The sequence below is a fragment of the Taeniopygia guttata genome, chromosome 2, assembly GCF_048771995.1.
Source record: "Taeniopygia guttata chromosome 2, bTaeGut7.mat, whole genome shotgun sequence".
NCBI lineage: Eukaryota > Metazoa > Chordata > Aves > Passeriformes > Estrildidae > Taeniopygia > Taeniopygia guttata.
This window is the reverse complement of record NC_133026.1, coordinates 118,995,781-119,014,857: the sequence shown is the minus strand read 5'-3', so window position 1 is coordinate 119,014,857 and position 19,077 is coordinate 118,995,781. Positions and strand designations below refer to the sequence as shown.

The following is a 19,077-nucleotide window of genomic DNA, read 5'->3' as shown; positions in this document are numbered from 1 at the left end:
TCACACAGTGGGTCTGCTCTACATTTCTTCCAAAGGAGATTAGATTGAATTAGTGAGAAATTAATTTATAGTTTTATTATTTAGAACTTTTAGTAAAGAGGTTGTTTCTTTGAAATAAATACTAAAAATTTTAATGGCACCTGAAGGTCTAATTGCTTACAAAAGCACAGTCAGTTATAAATATCTTGTAAAGCCACTAACAGCAACAAGTTTTAGAGCTTCTATTGAGATTTGTCAGGGAAACTTTATTCTAGGTTCTAGGAGTGAGAACAAGGAAGGATGAAATGCAGATATTTGTTTCCCATGTCAAGCTAGCTGGGCTGGTAACTGAAAAATTAATAGATGTTTAATAATACTATATATTAGTATAATGTTACCCTGATCTATTTTATATGCAAATATATACTTGGAGTACTTTATCTGTTATCTTTATATCATTTCTCACAGTATATACTTCAAAGATTCCTAAGTTGTGGTATGTTAGAGATTCTGTTTATTACAATTTGAAGCAAGTTATAAATGCATGTGTAAAGCTAAATTCATTAAAAGAATGCAAGATATTTGGAAGATGTAACAATTGCATGAAGTTTTAATCTGGGTTTTGAAATGGTTTTAGTACTTGGGAAAGTGATGACAAGTTATTTTACAAAAGCTTAATTTTCTATTGAGGACTTTTATTTTATTATTGATGGATGGAGATTTTGTGAATGTCCAGAGGAGATGAAAAATTGTGATTATAGTGTGAAGATGAAACTAAAGTTGTATTCTTGTAAATTTTAAGTGGGTATCTCTATTGGGGATTTGATAGTTGTGTTTCAAGCACTTTGGAGAACATTCATTCAGTTTTTTTTTTATTTATAATACAAAAGTAATTTGGAACTGTTGTGTTACATGGTCATTGAAGTGTATGCTCTCCTGTAGTTTGCAGTCTGTGTTAAGTTTCTTGGAAAGGGTAATGGCCATATATGTTGCAGATGCGTTCATAATATGTGCAGGCAAGTAAGTTCTGATTTGCACATGCTTAATTTAAAAAGCTTGTTTTAGGCAAGTTAAAGACCATTGGGAACAAATATTCCTTTATATGCCAGACGTCCAAGGAACTATAAAGCCATATGATTGTACTTAGGAAATATGCTTAGTGAAATAGTGTCTGATTGATTTTAGGATCCTGTCTTATTTTAAGAAGCAACTTCAGCAGTTAATATACTAATTTATGTCATAGAAGTGCTGCTGAAAATGTTTTCTCATATCTGAAGGCAACAAAATTCTGACAGTAAATAAAAGTAATCTGAATTTTCTTCTTCCTTAGTAGACAATTAGTTGAACTGTTTCACATCAATTTCATTTAATTTTATTCCAACAGTAATCATTTTCCTTCACTCTTATCACCAGCCTGACTCCTCCCCTCATTATGGTAGTGGGGTTTTTGTCCTTATTTTTTGATTGCTTTGTCTCTCTTTTGCTGGGTTTTATTTCAGGGTTTTGTGGTGGGATTTTTGTTTTGTTTTGGTTTAGTTTGTTTGCTTGTTTGTTTTCTTCTTCTTTTGGGTATAAAAATTAAACCCTTGCCCTTAGTTTGCAGCTCCTTTTATCTGTCATGCTGGCCCCAGTCTCAGCAGGTAAATAAGTCGTCTTTTAAAGCAGAGACTGTTTCATTTCACTGTTTGAACAAATCCTGCTTCAGACTTTTAAACTTCCTTTTCTTCATTATCTAGTTGTGCTTCTGTCTGAATATCAGCAATGCAGTAGGTACAGAGGATACTGAAGATCACCTTAAGCTTCTTCAGCAGTTTCTGCAGCTAAGTCTCCTCTGACCTCTTTGGTTGGAGTGCTGAGAAATGTGTCCTGACAAAAGTGCAAAATGGGGTTGTTTGGGTTTTTTTTCAAGTCCCCTGATTCCTTTTATTAAACTCCAGTTCTCCATCTCTTATTTCTCCCCTTCTATTCTCCAAGCCTTTCTGTCTTCTGTAACATTTTTTTTTTTTACTATGGCATCCACCTGTCTTATTTAGATTCACATTCAGTGGAATATAATTTACTATGGTAAAGTATCCTCAAATATGATTCTGTGTCACTTCCATTTTCCTGCAGAGTCCAGTTTTCGTGTGTCACTCATTTCTGAAGAGGTTTTGTGTTCTGTAGATCAGCTTTTCAGTGGTTCAGAGAAGGAATATTGGGTGGTAATTACCAGTCTAGCTGTTAATGTACACTTCTGAGTTGTGAAACAGGTCTTGTTTTCAGAATAGCCTTAAAAGACAGGCCTTGGACAGAATGAATTGCCATATGAAAGCAAAATAGTGTTGGGAGAGGGAGAAGTACTTGATGAAGAGAGACATGCATGGAAACCTGTATGAACTTTAAAAGAAGGCTTGTTGTTAATCATATTTATCTTCCTTTTTCTGGTTTCACATTTGATAGCAAAACCACTTTTTGCTTCCTTGTAGCAGTACTGTGTAATCACTGGGGCACTCCAGCAGATAGTGTATTATTGCCTCCAGCACCAGCATGCAAGTAAAATCACTTGCTAAAAGAAAGCAGCATGGTCTTAACACTGTAATGAGGTGTTGCTTTGGCTGCTGCTACTTTGAATTTATCAGATCTGAATTTAGACTCATATTTCACAAGGTATTTAAGCAACTGCCTAACTTTTAAGGAGATGAGTAATCCCTGTTAAGTCAGTGGAACTACTTAAAGGTTCAAAGTTATGGCATAAATATCTTGTAAAATCAGAATATTAAGGCAAGAGAGCATATGCAGACTTGTGTTTTGTTTGTAGGTTTTTGTTTTGCAAATGTTTTACTGGGTCAATTTTACTGTAATTACATTTTATATTAATCATATTTGAGATGAGTTATTCAAATTTTATGACAATTTTTGAATCTTTCTCTTTTTGAAGGAATTCTACATGGCTATCGCTATTTGTATATACTGTATTTTCAGTCTGATAGGATTTTAAGACTGAATTAAGTGTCACAGAATTTCGTGCTTGAAGTCAAGGAGCTTATACAGAGCATTTACAAAAAAAAAAAAAAAAGCAAAAAAAAAAGCAAAAAAAAAAAAGGCCAAAAAACCCCCAAAACAACAACTATTACTGAATTTGCTTTATTGTCTCCCCTGCCTACAGCTGAGACTGATACAGTGAAAGTGTCTTTGATCCTCCTCTATACATTGTAATGCTTTCTGGCTAAATATGCAGTTTATGTTGACTTTAGTACTTGCATGACTCCAGAGAACTACTGATTCACTGAAGAATTTAAAGTGGTTTTAGGTAATGCAGACAATCAGTTTCTTTTCTGCATCTGGTGAAAAGTAGTCACTGGCCAGCAGACCCAGCAAGTGGGAAGCTTCCTGGTGTTTGCTTATTTTACTGGAGTTGTGTATCATGCAGAATACTTAGCTTAGACCTTATCTACACATAAGTTAAGGCATTTTAATGATACTAATATTCTCCTGTGGAGGCAGTGTTATAATGTAATTAATATTACTTACTGAATAAGCAGCTGAAGATGCTTTCTGACATATAACTGTGTCCACACTGGGATAAGAGAGGGGGGATTGTGCAGCATGGAGTGGAGAAGGCTCTGGGGAGGCCTTATTGCAGCCTCTCAATATGTAAAGAGGGCTTACAAGAAAGACAGAGAGAGACTTCTTACTGAGGCCTGTAGTGCCAGAACACAAGGCAGTGGTTTTGAGCAGAAAGAGGATAGAATTAGAATGGACTTCTTCCTTACGGCCTTCTTCCATGGAAGAAGTTCTTTGTTGTGAGGGCAATGAGGCACTGAAGCAGGTTTCCCAGAGAAGTTGTGGACACACCATCCCTGGAAGTGTTCAGATCCAGATGGGATGGGGCTTTGAGCGGCTTGGTCTGGTGAAAGATGTCCCTGCCCATGGCAGGAGGGGTGGACTAAGTGATCTTTAAAGCTCTCTTCCAACCCAAGCCAATCTGTGATTCTATGATTCTCTTCCTTCAAGAAGACAGATAAAAATGATCAAGTGTTCAGGCTGCAAAGTAACCTGTGGAAAATAAATCAGCTGTTGAAAAGCCCTGGTTTCACTATCCCTGCCCTCCTCCTGCTCATGAGTTTCCATTTCCTCCCTAACTGTGACAGTAGCATTTCTGCAGTTGTGTGGTGATCCTGAGCAGTGTTTTTGAGTGGCCTGTTATAGAGGATCTGTCTCACCCTGGGTCCTTGATGGGACCCCACTCCCACACAGGTCCAAGTGTACCAGCCATGCCTGAGGTAAGGGCCAGTGCCCCCAGCTGTCCTGATGTTGTTGGGGGCGTTGCAGGGTGCCATGTGATGGCTGTCATGTAACAAGACATTGCTCTTGACCAGGGGCTTCAGCTTAGTCAGTGATAGATTACTTCCATGCCAGAGATAATTTGCTTGAAGTTTTAGATCAAAAATCTAAGCTTTGACTTCAAGTTATGGGTCAAAGTTTAAGAGAAACTAAGTGTTACTCCTAGCTGTTGAGGTACTGGTCCTTGTCATGTAGAAATAGTCATTACTGGCGAGTGCTATGGGAAAACTTTCTTGTTTGTTTTGCATCCTACTTATTTTGGGAGGGACATCTTTCACTTTTCTTTGGTCTTTGTTTTCTTTTATAAATTCTAAATGCACAAAAGAAAAAAAAATACTTAAAAGTAGCTAAATATGGCTGTTTACTTTGTATTATATAGCTGCAGAGATGATTGCACTGTAAGAGGTTGTGATCTATAACACCAGTGCTGGGGAATACTATAAAGGACTGAGCTGCTTCTTCTATATTTAACCTTCTTAGGGGATATTGTCAAGTGTTCCCTCTTTGTTCTTTACAGGAATATCTTCTTTAAAGATTTGGTTTAGTTATTTTAATATATAATGATCATATTATGGCCTATGTACTACTTGGATTGTAGTAAAAATGTCTTGCCTAAGAGAGATAGAGACATCTCTTCTTGAAATTTTGGGTTTTGGAGGCTGCCTCCTTGGTAAGTGTATTGTTCTCAGGCTGCATTTAAATTGTCACTGGGCACTTTAAACTTCAAAACTTTTCAGGTTTGTTCATGGTTTTCTTTTTTGCAGTTTATCATGTAATCTCTTATGAACTGTAAATATAATAAATTCATTCAGCATTTTTATTTGAGGGAAAAATAAAGTCAGAAATATAGACTGACATCCATCCCTCCACAATATGGACCAAGCTTTTGAGTATAGTGTTTCTCATTAGCTGTTCTGTCTTTAGAGGTGTGGTCAGAAACAAAGGCCGAATTTAGGTGCAAAGAAATAAATGCTGAGCTTAAGTGTTAAAGAGCAATTGTAGCCTTCTGATATGGGTTTTAATGATAGTGGTTTTAGTCCCTTATTGCTGGATGGTTTGCAGTGTAAAAGGTGCTGACTGTAGAACACCAAATCTTGCTGTGTGCTTTAGGTTAGCGAATGCAACGTCTTAATCTCAGCAGCACATAAAGCAAGTAAATGAAGGAGGCTTCATGTTACCTTGGCTCTCTGTCTGCAGCTTAATTTATGGAATAGCAAATTAATTCACCGTGAATAGTGATGATACTTCAGTCAAAAAAAGATCATCTATTTTAAGGAATCTAGCTTTTGTTACACAGCTTTTATCTTTTCTTTTTAAAGACTGCAGCTTGAAAAGCAATAATATAATATTTACTCACAAGAGGGTACAATGCCTTTCATACCATGTTTGAATCCTGAAAACCCAGGGATTCACAGCACATTGAAGAAGCCTTGATCAAAGGCTTCTCTGTGTTCAAACTAGAACCAAGATAATTGCATCTGTTCTAAGTCATGCATTTTGTTATTGCAGTAAAACATTCTCTGTATGGACAGCTGGTTGGAAATAGGGGTCCTTGAATGTGAAATCACCAAGGATATGAAAAACAGTAAGACAGATATTACTACTTCATCTTTCAGCTTCTTTTAAAAAATCCTCAGTGGGCAACTGGGGGAAAATCACAGACTGAAGATTGAAGGATGACATGGTGTCGGAATCTGTGGGTATTGATGATTCCGAGATTGTAGAAAGTCTCTGTCTTTCTGCCCCGTTGCCAAAGAAGAAGCCATAATTCGTCTGTGCTGTTTTCAAGGTTGTTTATTCTTGCTTATCTATAACATGTTCTGCTGCCCTGCCGCAGGTCTGTCCTGCAGGGCAGCGTGTGGGGCTCTGCCCCCAGTGGGATGTTACAAACATTATATACCAGAAACTACGTGTACTATATTTACAATAACGTGCCAATATCTATCATCTACGTTGAACAGTGTGTCCCCAACCTAAACCAATAGAAAAATGCCAACACTACAGTGAAACATGGAGGGCATGAAGAAGGAGAAAAAGGACAAGACACACCCAATTTCCTCCATCTTGTCCCCTTTGAACCCCTAGTCTAGAATCCTAAAATTTTACTTTTGCGCCCATGCCACACTTAATTATTACTCATATCAAACACTCAGAGCTTGTAATTCATCCTGTAAGGTTGAAAACTCTTTTCCATGGACAGAGATCAGAGGCAGTGTCTCTCGGGGCTCTGTACAGGGGGGTTCCTGACCCCCTGCCAGGGTCCCAGACCTTCCAGGGCAGCCAGAGGGAAGCCCTGGATTCCCACACATGGCAAGTGATCAGTTGCTTGCTCTGTCATGAACACTGTTGAGCTCATAGTGAATGCCGTCAGACAAATTACTAGACAGTCAATACCTACATGATTTCTGTTTCCTTTCATCATTATGGCGTCTTGGCACATCTCTATGTATTTTACAAGACAAGGGGTACTCTTAATATATTCCCTGAACACTTAAACACACACATACTCCCCTTCTTTAACTTGCACAAGATCAGAGCAAATATCAGAAAGGGGAGACAGAAAAGTACATAAATTTAAATTCTGCTAAAGTGGATAACTCCATAAATCAGAAATCCATTAAGTAAATGCTCCATAACTGGAGGTGCTTCAGATATGTCCATGTTATCTGAATGAGTATCCACATGCTTCTTTGGATGAAGCAGACGTGTTGTACATCCCTTCACTGAGGCCCAAGTTGTCTCAGAGCAGAAATTCATGTGCACCTTGCTTTGCTCACTGGCATGAACCAGAATGGAGCTCCACAGTGTGCCTGCCACAGAGGACTCCAGCACACAAAGGCAGGATACAGCTGGAGTTTGTGACCAACTCATGCAGAAGGGGCAGATTGTTAATGGAAGTTAACTGAAATTGGGAAGAACTTAATGAAGGAATTGGTAGGTTCTGTCAGCCCTCCCAAAGAAGTCTGAATGTTCTTCAAATTATTCAGTGAAAGTTCTTGTCATGATGCAGGAGCTGGTGAAATATTTTGGGATGTGTTACAGAGAGCTGGCTAGGCAGTTAGAATGGTCTCTTGTAATCTTAAGATATGTGATAATGAAGAGCACTAGCCTTGTACTGGTACTTCTTCTCCTGAGACACAATTTCCTAGAAAGACTTGGAACAACCTGCAATTCCCATGATTCTTCTGAGGGAGATTACTTCCAGAGACAAATTAGGTGTGAACCTGTATTGAGCAGTGAAGAGGAAGTGTGTTTAAATATATCATTTAATCTACTTGGAAATTTAAAAAAAAAAAGGGAGGAAAAGATATCAAGGTCGTAATTTCTAAATATTGATTGGAAAACTCAGAGGGACCCTCATTTAGATTTTTCTTGGTTTGTTTATTTTGATGTTTGGTGGAAAAAATATCAAGGTATTTTTAAAAAATTCTTCCTGTCTTGGTTCTTTTGTATAAAACCTTTCACCATCTTGGGTTGAAGAAAAGATTTGAATGTTTGGGGTTTTTTTTTCTATCTTTAGTTGTTTCTTAATAGCCCCATTGACTCCTCTGAATGCAATGCTCCTTGTCACTAATTGTCAAAAATGGCATTTTGTATCAAATGGATTTTCTTTGTATTTTCAAATTTCCCTCCATTTTTTGAAGAGTTATATTTTTAAGCCTGCATGGTTTTCTTTTCAGCAATTGGTCCTGTGGTTTGGTTGTTTTTTTTCCCACTTTCCCCAGTCCTGCTGTCTCTTGCCTTTGGGGTGGGCTTAGCCATCTTTTTACGACCAGCAACACCATACCTGTGACAGTTTTATTCCATTCACTATCATTCCTCTGATAATGTTTTTACTTTTAGTTGCTACAGTAAGAAATCATCAAGTAGTTTAGGGAATGTGACAAAAGTTACTAATGAATCACTGACTGTTACACTGATAAAAATCAAGGATTATTGTGATTAATATTGAGCTTGAAAGTTGAGCCACCATCTGTCTATCTGCAAGAGGTGCTGATTTTAAGTGAACATTTCAGTACAGATTGTCAGGCCACTGTAGTTAATGTTCAAAATATAATTATGTGTTTGCAGTTGGTAATCTAAAATGTAAATATGCCCAGTAAGCTTTGTTCCCATTACCTTTTTATATCAGCGATACAGGCAGAGAAGCCAGTCTGTAAAACTTTTATTAAATATAACTGAGGGAGGATATTGGCTTTCTCAGGGTCATTGTGAATTATGGTGCAAGAGTACTCTTCCTTTCCCTGAGCTATGTGATGGTCATGGGCGTTGCCACTTGTTCTTTCTTGGAAGCTCAGACAAGGAGCATATATCCTTTATCTCAACAGCTTAAATGCTTTCCAAAGGAAGGGGTATGGCTTCTTCTATTGTTTTTTGTGGGGATTTTTGTTGGGTTAGTTGGTTAGTTTATTTAATAAGGACTTTGGCCCCAGTATTCTTAAGTGTTTAGGTGGAGGTGAACACATGATGCTGTGGAAATAATAGCTGTTATGTTAAAGGTCTCACCTGTTGATGTTCTAATGGATAAAATGTAAAATGCGGAGCAGGCGCCCATATTCCTTCTTGCAGGCAAATAAGTAAATTGGAGACTGGAGGAAAATGTTCTGGATTATCACTTCTGATGTAATGCTCAGGCCTTCGTGCCAGGGAGGGACACGGCTGGAGGCAGACCATAATCTTCAACAGTTCCTGGTTAAAGCTATATGTGTTCAGTATTTTCAGGGTGATGATTGCCCAGCAAGGGCCCCTCACTCCCAGCCTGTGCCATGTCAGGAGTTTGGGGCTGGGAAGAGCAGCAAGACTACAGAGCTGGTTAGGCAGCACCTGCTGGCACAACATGGAGCGTCCTTTCGACTGAGCTCCTAGATGCCCATGGAGAACTTTTGGGGAACTGTTAAAACAGCTCCAAGTTTCTCCTCAGAAGAGAACTGATAAAGCTCATTGAGAAAAGAGAGAAAACAATACCATTAGTGTTTAATCATTTTCCTGTTTATGGATTATACTGACATATTTCAGACTGGGTGTTGATCCCTGCTTCATGAATCTGAGTTAGAGAAACAGAAACGGGAGGGCCTAATTAATTAAGCTTTAAGTATGGTTCAGTCTGTTGAAGGGAGCCCATTTGTAACTATCAGTGCTATTAGCAGATGTTTTAAAATGTCTGCTAATTAATATGTGACAGAATAAATTAATACAATTGAGGTTAAAAGTGACTTTGGATGTAAATGATAGCAACATGATAAGGCAAGATTTTCTAGGTTAATGAAAAAAGATCTCTTAATTTTAGAGAATATTTTAAGCAATTCAGGTTAATAATCATTACCTTTCTTCCCACAGCTGTGCTGTATTCATCATGTACCTGAAGTAATATAGCCACTGTTGAAATACATGAAATTTATCTTAAAACACAATTTTCTAAAGGACTTGGATTAAAAAATCTCTTTAAATAAATAAACAGTTTCTTCTAAGAAGGTTTTGTTTTTCCATCTGCTTTCCTTGCAGTAATAGGAAAGTTTCTGTTTCTAAATTGCCTTGAAAATTTGGCTGAGGCCTGTGATGGTGGGTTAGACAAGTAAGGAGAGGGGCCCAAGCTTCTATTTCTGAACACTGGGCTGTTATAGAAGAAAACTTTACTTGTCCTTAATGATTTAGAGCTTTTTTGCAAAAGATTTATCTACTGTAATCTGGACTATTAGAAACAGTAGGAGCCCTGTAATCCATGTTAACATGGACACATTAAATTAAAGCTGTTTCTGTTCTTCCTTAGCTGTCTTCAATTATCTGTGCTCCATTTTGGCCTACATTTTATTATGGAAACTTCTTTCCTGGGGAGCCCATGATCCATCATATTTCGTTTTTGTGGACCGCATTAAGTCTCTTGAAAACTTACACAGTTGTCAATGGCAATTTATAAAAGCAGAAAGATCTTTGCCTGTTGTTGTGGATGATCTGGTGTGTCACAAAGATTTATTATCAGCATCCTAAAATAAGACAGATATTTTGTAATCATGGCGATGTGGCATTTGAAGAAAGGGAGTCATCTGTTTCCTTTTAACAGCTGGTTGAGTACAGAAGAGCTAGGCTTCAAGAAATAGAGTCTGGCTAGATTAATACTCCTCTCTAGCATGTTATTTTGGCCTAAGTTTTGGAAACCCAGAAGTTTAATTAGCTTGGCAACTGCATCTGCAGATTTTAGTCTAAAGAGTGTTAACCCTTATATCTTTATTTTCAAAATCTGGCTGGTGTTTTAGCCTGTCAGAGAACCAGTTAGAGGGCTGTTAACATTTGTAAAAGCAATATATTCGTTCTGAGACCATGGTGGAGCCCTGTTTTGAACGAAATTATCAGATTCTGCCATGTTTCTTGTCTTTGAAAACATTAGCTCAGCCAAAATGTTAAAGAACATTGGACTCCCACCATTTAGACATTCATATTAATACTGTTTTGAGAGATGAATTATCAAAATAAGATGAGGTTATTCATTTGGTAAATATCTAACACTTACAAAGTTGCAAATGCCAAGAAATACAGTAAAATTTTCTGTCCTAATTCAGCACATACCAAAGAAAATAATTACTTTGTTAAATGAAGTGATGCCAAATATTTGTATCTAATATTTCGGTGCAGAGGTCAGTTAGCTTGGCTCTTTCTTTTGAAATGCAGCCATATTAATGTAACAGATTTTAAGTCAGTGCTGATGGCTGTGCAGCATTTGTTATCATGCACAGTTGAGTAGTTTACGTGAGTGTTTTGAAATCATGTAAATAGCAACAGATGCAAAACCGTTTCCTGGATGTGTTTGTGTATACAGCTACAGATACATATATTTGAATCTGCTTATCTGATTCTAGCACAGAATAATAAGTGACTGATTAAATTGAGGGTATTTTGGGGTAAGGCACTGACAGCCAATGTACTTAATCTAACACGTGTACTCCTTTATTGTTTGAGTACTGCATTTTAGGCATTTATTAAATACTGTAAATGACACTGCAATCAATCAGATATTTGTGATTATACTGGTTACTAGACATTCTTAGGAAATGTAAATGCAAAAACAGAACCCCAAACTACTGTTTTTAAAAATGCATTTTAAAATCAGTGAAAATTATAAATTATCAGCATCATCCTGGATTTTGGCCGTTTGAGAAGGAAATTTCCTGGGCAGGGCACCTTTGATGATTAATTTATTTAGATATTTCCCTAATCAGTCACTATACACTAGAAAGATAATGTTGGTAGTCTTTTTGGGGAAAAGATAATATCTTAAAAACACATGTACATTTAATTTTTCTGTCTGGAAGTTAAGCAAAACATTTTATTTCATATAAAAGCGTATGTTGAATATATTCAAATATTTTAATAATAAGACAGGTCTAAAAATTTTGCAGGAGTAAAACTACCCAGTTGTATTCCTTTTCACCTTTCTGAAAACTTACTGGAAAAGGTTAATGTTGCAGCATGTCCAGAGATTCAACAGGTGATGGTCACAATCGAAGCATAATTTCATGTTCCAGAGATGAAAAACAGCTTTCCACTCACAATGTGGTAGTTGACACATCACCACAAGTTTAAATGAGGCGTGGGGTGAAAAATAGTTACTGGATTCAGGGTTCCTTTCAGTCTTAGTTTAGATTTCACTTAAAGGGTAATATAGCAGTTGTCCTTCTGTGTCTTTACTGATAAATAAAAATACTAGAAATAATACCGCCAAAGAATTTATTTTAACTGCTGCATTGTTTTATATTTTTATTGTGTGCTGGGGATGGATCAAGCCATTGAGGATGGTCCTGGATAGGACACTTTAGTCTTTGCTTGAGCAGCAGCAGAGAGAAGGTTGTAACTCTGGGTTTTACTTCAGTCCCCAGTCCTTAACTTACCAGAGACTAGGGACCTTCTAGGGTAGTAACAGGTAAGAATAATCTCTTCCCCAGCATTAAGTAGATAAATCTGCGGATAGTAGGTATGAAGCTCTGTAAATAATGCTGTTTCTGTGAATAACATCACTCTTAGCTGTTACTGTTATATCCAAGAGTTAGCAATCTTCATATACGTTATTTAAGTGTATTTATGGATGTGTATTTATTTATGTGTATTCTGCCTTGCTGCTCTGAGTGCTGCCATGTGCCAGGAATGCAGCACTGCAGTACTCGAACTCATGGGACTTGGAGACAACTGGATCCTGGGGCCAGGGCAAGAAGGAGTGGGCACTTCCACTGCTGCCCCTGTCTTTTTCCTCGCTTCCAAGAAGCAGATCATTGAGTTTTGTAACAATGAGAAGGAAAAGAGGTCATATATGTTGATGAAAGCAAAGACAACAAAATGAGAGGGAGGAAGAAACCAAGGAAAAGGTAGTAAAAGACTTATTAAATTATTTAGCAAAAAATACATACAGAGATAATAGGCTTCTTTCTCTCCAGCAGTTAAATATTATCCTTGGTAAGTTGAATTTCATTATTTTTGTCCTTGTTCCAGTTTAACTGAGCTGGGGGCAATTATTTCTCAGGCAGTACTTCTTACAGAAGGTGTATTGAGTGACAAAAATGCTGACTTGTACAAGAAAAGAATGATGGCGTAATGTTAAAATTATTAAGAGACAAAACTAGTATTAATTTTAGGTGTTATTACTTCCATTTGTTGCTATTCCTAAATCCATCATGGGTTTTCAGTGCTTCAGTTTTCCTTTCAGTGTCCATGAAAATTTTATATGCTGGCTACTGTTACTGAATTTTCTTAGAGTGGGACTTCACTCAAAGCTTGTAAAGCTGCGTAAATGTTTACCCTACATTTGATGGTTTTGTGAGAATATGAAGCTTTCCCTAGAGTTAGTGGCTTAGTGATGCTTCTTTGCCATTGGAAGGTGGGGCAGGTATGTGTGGGATAGGAGAGCAGCTGCACCAGTTAGAGCAGCTTGCACTGGAAAAAAGAAACCGCAATGTTGTAAGTGCTGTTACTCCTGAGCGAGTAATTTCACTTACAGTTTTCCAAGGGCTTTTAGCTCAAGCCCTAGGGTCATTTACCATTTAAGTGTGCTTCCACCAGCAGTAGTAAATATGAAGCTAAACCATGTGGATGTGATGAGCAGAACAGAGCACGGGAGATGAGTTGGGCAGGTGAGCGTGCAATGGGAATGCAGCTCTTTCCAACCGGAGGGGAGCTGGGCTGACAAGAGGGCTGTGTCAGGGAGGTGGGCAAAGCTGTGCTCGCAGTGAATAAACGTGCTGAGAAAAAGTGCAGCTGTGCTTTTTTAATATGCACTGCAGGAGATTTCAGCAGCCTGATGATATATCATGCATTAATGTTGAAAAGATAAACACATTTGGAGAGCACAGGAAGGCCTTGTGTTTTTATGTTAGCAGAATGCTTCCTAATGAATAAGAACGTGCTGCTGGCTTCACAGAGCCATATGGCAGCTTTTCTAATTTTAGTGCAGTGCAGATGCATAATTCTCCCTTGTTTTACCTCCTGAAACCTTCCTGAGATGTCGCATAGTTTTTCCTGTAAGACTTGATCTATAGTTTCTGGGGGAAAATATGTATTCAAGAGTCTAAGAGCTTTGCTCTGGACAGATGTGTGCTGTGTGATGAAAGAACAACCTCACTATATAATCACTTCCCTAAAATAGTAGCTAACTTTATTCACAAGGATGGGATAAGCTGGTGTTAAAATTGATTGCTGAAATAGTTGCTGTTTCTTAGGCTGTGGTGTTTTGAAAAATTGCTTGCTTTCACGGAATAAAAACAACTTGTATTGAGGCAATGGGAACTGGGTAAGGACGTGCATGGGGATATCAAGTTTCAAGTGAGCCATGGATTGTAGTGCTTTGAATTACACAGCTACAAGGCAGAGCTGCTTTCCCTGTGGTTAACCAAGCATCAAAATAACTTGCACGTTCTTCACTGCTTTACTTCATCATGTGTAGTGATCCAAAACTACTCACATTACCAAATACATTACCAAAATATAGCCTTTGCTAAGAGTACTTTCAATTATATGTTAGCATTAGTTTTTAGTACTGTATCTACCCTTACCTTTGGGCAATTAGATACTTCTGCATTTTTCTTGATCATTTGGATGGGTTTTTTGCACAGCAATTCAGAAGTATCATGCAGGGCAAAGTTAGATACATGAATTAGTCAAGACAAGAATAGTTAGTTAATACATACCAAGACTGGACAAGATAAGTTGTTTTCAAGATCGTTCCAGTGTAAAATTAAATTGCATGTTTAAACTTTGTATAGCATTTACATTCACTTTCAAGTGATGTTCCTGTTACTGTTATAAGGATCTTGATTTGTATGGGATTTTTTGAAGAGTGCAGAGCTGAGCTTTCTAGAGTCACTTATTGCAAATCTCTTTGTTTATATTTTTTTTACCTATTGTACAAAAAAGAGTGTGTGATTTCAGATAAGTGTGGCATTTCAATAGCAATTCCAGAAAATTACAAAGACAAGGGCATCTGGGAGACCTGTTTTAAACAGTCTCAGATGATAAACTTGAATTTGTCTGTTACCAGGTTGGGGTTTTTTTGCTTGACCTTTTTCTTTGGTGGCTTTTAGAGCATGAGTTCTTCCCTGCCCAGCATTTCACCAGCATCTCTTTTGTGCTCTTCTTGTTCTGTGAAGAACCTTAAATGTTGCTCCAGTGAAAAACAGGCTAGATCTGTGTTGATGCAAATTTTCTCTTTCAAGTTATGCTTCATCTTTTTGAAATTCCTGCAGAGGCTAAGTTTTGCTCTTTTAATTCAAAAATGCATTTTGGTTTCGCAGAGAGCACGAAGGGGGAAATATTTCTGTAGCAGATTTCCTTAAGGAAGTTGGAGCAGAGCTTGGATACAGACAGAGAGCTTTTTGAGTGGTTCAGCTGGTCCTGCCTGCCCACCTGTAGGAAAGTAGGGTTTGAAACACAACCAAGAGAAGGTGATGCCCGTCAGTAACACTTCTGAGTCTGCTGTCAGAAATGCAGAGAAAACTGACATAGCTTGAGTTGGGAGGATGGAAAAACAAGAGGGCTTGCTAAGCTAAAATGTAGCAGGAGACTTCCAACTATTGCTTTTGGCTTCTATTTCTCTGACTTACGAATTTCTGTTAAACTAATGTGATTTCACAAAGGTTTGCTTTCAGAATCTGGAATGAGCTTTGAATAAAGCTTGAGACTTCCCACTCATAAATTTATCAGAAAATATTTTTGAGGGCTTTTTTTCCCTTCTTTATTCTGTATGTTAAATGTAGAAAAGTAAATACAGTTTATGATCACTAGGAAGATGCCCAATTGAAAATATTAATATGTATTTTAGTATAATACTGCTTATGCAATTGTAAACATACCCACAGTTTAAAGTCTAAATTACACACATCACTAAAATACTACATAATTGGATGTATATATTCTTTGTAGTATCTCTCTCAGGGGTACTTGTATTTTATTTAAATTTTTTTCTCTCTCTAGGCTAAACTCTTAATTGAGCAGAGCTAATAATTATTTAATGTGCATCAAGTTTATACTACTGTAATTCAGATAAAATGTGCTTGATCCCTGGTAGCTATATTCATAAGGATGGGACCAGTTTCTAATTCAATGCTCCTTCTCCAGTGCAGAATTCCCTGTATGAAGCCATGGGAGGTGCCTTTCCATCCTGCTCACTTCCAGCAGAAGGCTGAATTTCCCTGTCCACACTCTTCATGTGCTGCCCTTTGGCCACTGTGCCTGTAGGATACCCAGTAACACTTGGCTAACATTTAACAGGGGCAGAACTGTCCTGGCAGGAGACATCACTGGAAGCTGTGAGGTCAGGGAGCCAGCTCCCTCTCCGTGTGGCTGCAGTGGCAAAATCTAGTGTCTGTGGTTAGTCAGAGGGTAACACTAATGATTCTCATGAGGCTGGAAAAACAGGGTTCTGAGAGGCTTTGCAAGGTTGGGCCTTTACAGCTATTTTCCTAAGCCATGACATTTAAAGATCATTAATCTAGTGTAGCAATTATAAACTCTCTGTGCTTTTGATTTCTTTGTTGGGCTCCCATGAACTTAAAAAAGATAGAAGTAAAAAAGGGAAAGTAAACTTTACATTTTTGCACCATTACTTAACACCAGAAGCTGGAACTGTTAAAAAAAAAAACAAAGAATACTGATTTGTGATAATGCATTATTTTGTCAGCATTAGAAATTCATGTATCAATCATTGTTTTTTTTCCAGCCTTTCTGTAACAAATTTTTGTTGTCAATTAGCCCCATGTGCTGTATTGCTGAGGGAGAGATTTGCATTTCAAGACATTCCCCATGACTGACTGTCAGGACGACACTGCTGACAGGATTCACATGTAGTTGTCTTGTATGTGCTGATAAAGTCTACACGAGGGGCTTTGTAATTCAGTCAAAAATGGATAATTTATTGCATAGTTGAACGTTATTAGTGGGTGCAGTTTATGAGTGACGTGAATTACAGCTGGTCCTACTCAGAGGCTGTCTGAGGCCTAGGTTTCCTATACAATGCCACTTAAATTTAAGTGTGGCTTGTGGCCTGGATGTGTAGCTTCTTCTAAGCTCTCCAGCTACTTGAATTTTTACCCAAGTAAGTTACAGATCCAATTAGGAAGTCCATAATTTTGGAGCACTCGTGATTTATACTGCTTTTCAGAGTGCCTAGCTAAAGTTCATGAGTAGTGAACATGGAGTAGTAGTAGTTCATGAGTAGTACATTGTCACCATCTCTGGGAAAAGAGGGTAGTAACATTCAAGTATAAATAGAATTTTCATATTGTCTCCGTTCATTACACTTTTTCTTTGAGAAAGCACTGAGTTTATTGATTCTACAAAGATGTTGGGCTCTCTGAGGAAAAGGGTGTAAAAGGGAAAAGAAAATGAAGAAGTCAAATGGTTGTGAGGGACAGCTGGTGATGAAGCAGAAGCAGTCAGGGATCAAACAATCAAAATGGAGAAAAGAGGAAAGTGCAGAGGAAATCAGAGGCTCTCAGGAACTGAATGTGAGGTTTGAAAGATCCTTGGATTGACCTAGTATTGCAGCTTCTGTGTTGATTACTATCATAATAATTTTAAATGTCCTCTTTTTCCTTTGTATAAACAAAACAATTGGTTTTATCAATGTATACACTCCATGGCTGTAAGAATGAAAAAATCAGCAGCAAATATTTTGTATTATGCAAGAAATAATCAGTAAAAGTAGTCTGTAAACTGGTGACATGAGGAAACTGTAATTAATGTGCTTTCACACTGTTGTTGGATCATATCTGCAGCCCCTCCATTTCTAGCTCATAGAGAATAATCCCATGTTCTCCCATAATCAAGATGGTATCAATGGCTGAAGCAGTGGTCAAATAAGAGCAAGAAGCTGGTATCCCTGTCCATTCTAATATTTTGCAGTGTGAAAATAAGAGATCACTTTACGCTAGCAGGAACAGATGGGAAACAGATATCATCACTGGCTTTATTAAAAGCTCAACTCTATTTTTAGAGTTCTTTTAGAATTTTTAGAACATGTTTTCAGTTTCGTATATCATATGGTGTCAACTCCACTGTGTTGTAGCATGGGAAGGATTGTTCAATTGTTTTTCTGTAACACCTAATTTCTGCTTTTTGCCAAAACAAGAAAGATAAGGAAAAAAATAAAATCCCACCCCTAGTCTAAACCAGAGATACTAATTTTATGTCCTCGTGAGTTCAAGTGGCAGAGGAAATGTTAATAGTTATTTCTAGTGAATTTATTTCTATCATATTATGCTAATCAGAGTGATTTAAAATTAGTCCGTTTGCTGCAATTCCATCTTGAGAGCAATTTGCTAAATCTTTATTCACAGTGGTGTTATATAGTGTATAACACCTAAGAAGACAGCTAAATCTTTTGTGAGTCTTTTCATGAAAGCAAGAAACCATAGAAATCTAGGATGAGACAGCTCAAATAACCAAAGCCTTATTGCCAGTGGGTGATCGCTGACAGGAAACACCCAGGGCTTCACAAAAGCAGTTCCTTTACTCTATGTCTGAGTAGCACATATTCACACTGACCTTAAAACCTATCCCAAGGAAATTCAGAAGAACTTTACCTGCATTATTGCAGATCTACAGATAGTGGAAAATACTGTACACTTGGATACATTTTAATTTGCATGACTGATGCTTTAATTTTCACTTTCAGTTATTTTCCAAAGGCCCTTTGTTCCGTCTGCACATGGTACTTTCAGTAATTCCTGCAATGAATGTTCTTCTATGAAGAAATAAATTCTTGTTACAATTTCAGTGTGCTTTCATGTTTAGTAAAATAATCTGTTGCGTCATACTAAAAAATAAGAAATTTCTATTTTTTTTAATATTCTAGATTGCAGGATGGCTCTATCTTTTACATAACTGCTGCTTGAAAAATAATAAAATAATGTTTTGAGTATAGAATTAACAACAAAAAGTAGCTAGTTTCATTAATCTACAACGTACAATGTGCATTAGAATATATATTTTACATGGTAGTTGTATTACTTTTATTAATTAATCCTTAAACAAAAATATAATTCTTGAAATAGAAAAATTAATATAGTTAATTACTTGATAGGAATTATAAACCCACTAGGTTTGAAAGTTCTGTGAATATCCCTTACATGTGGAGTTGGGTATAACCTGCAATGCTGTATACAACACATTTCAAGGTATGGCATTATGTTCCAGGAACCTGAAATAATTATTTTCTTGCCTGTAATTTTCAAATGCAGCACTTGAAATTTTATGTAGTTCTAATAATATATTGGTAAATAAGGCGGTATGAAAATTACG

General features: G+C 37.3%; 1 protein-coding gene across 3 annotated transcripts in view; it reads left to right on the top strand.

Annotated features, from left to right (window-relative positions):
* The window catches only part of NCOA2 (nuclear receptor coactivator 2), a 186,870-nt gene that overhangs the window by 117,847 nt on the left and 49,946 nt on the right, over window positions 1-19,077 (top strand). The window lies entirely within an intron of this gene.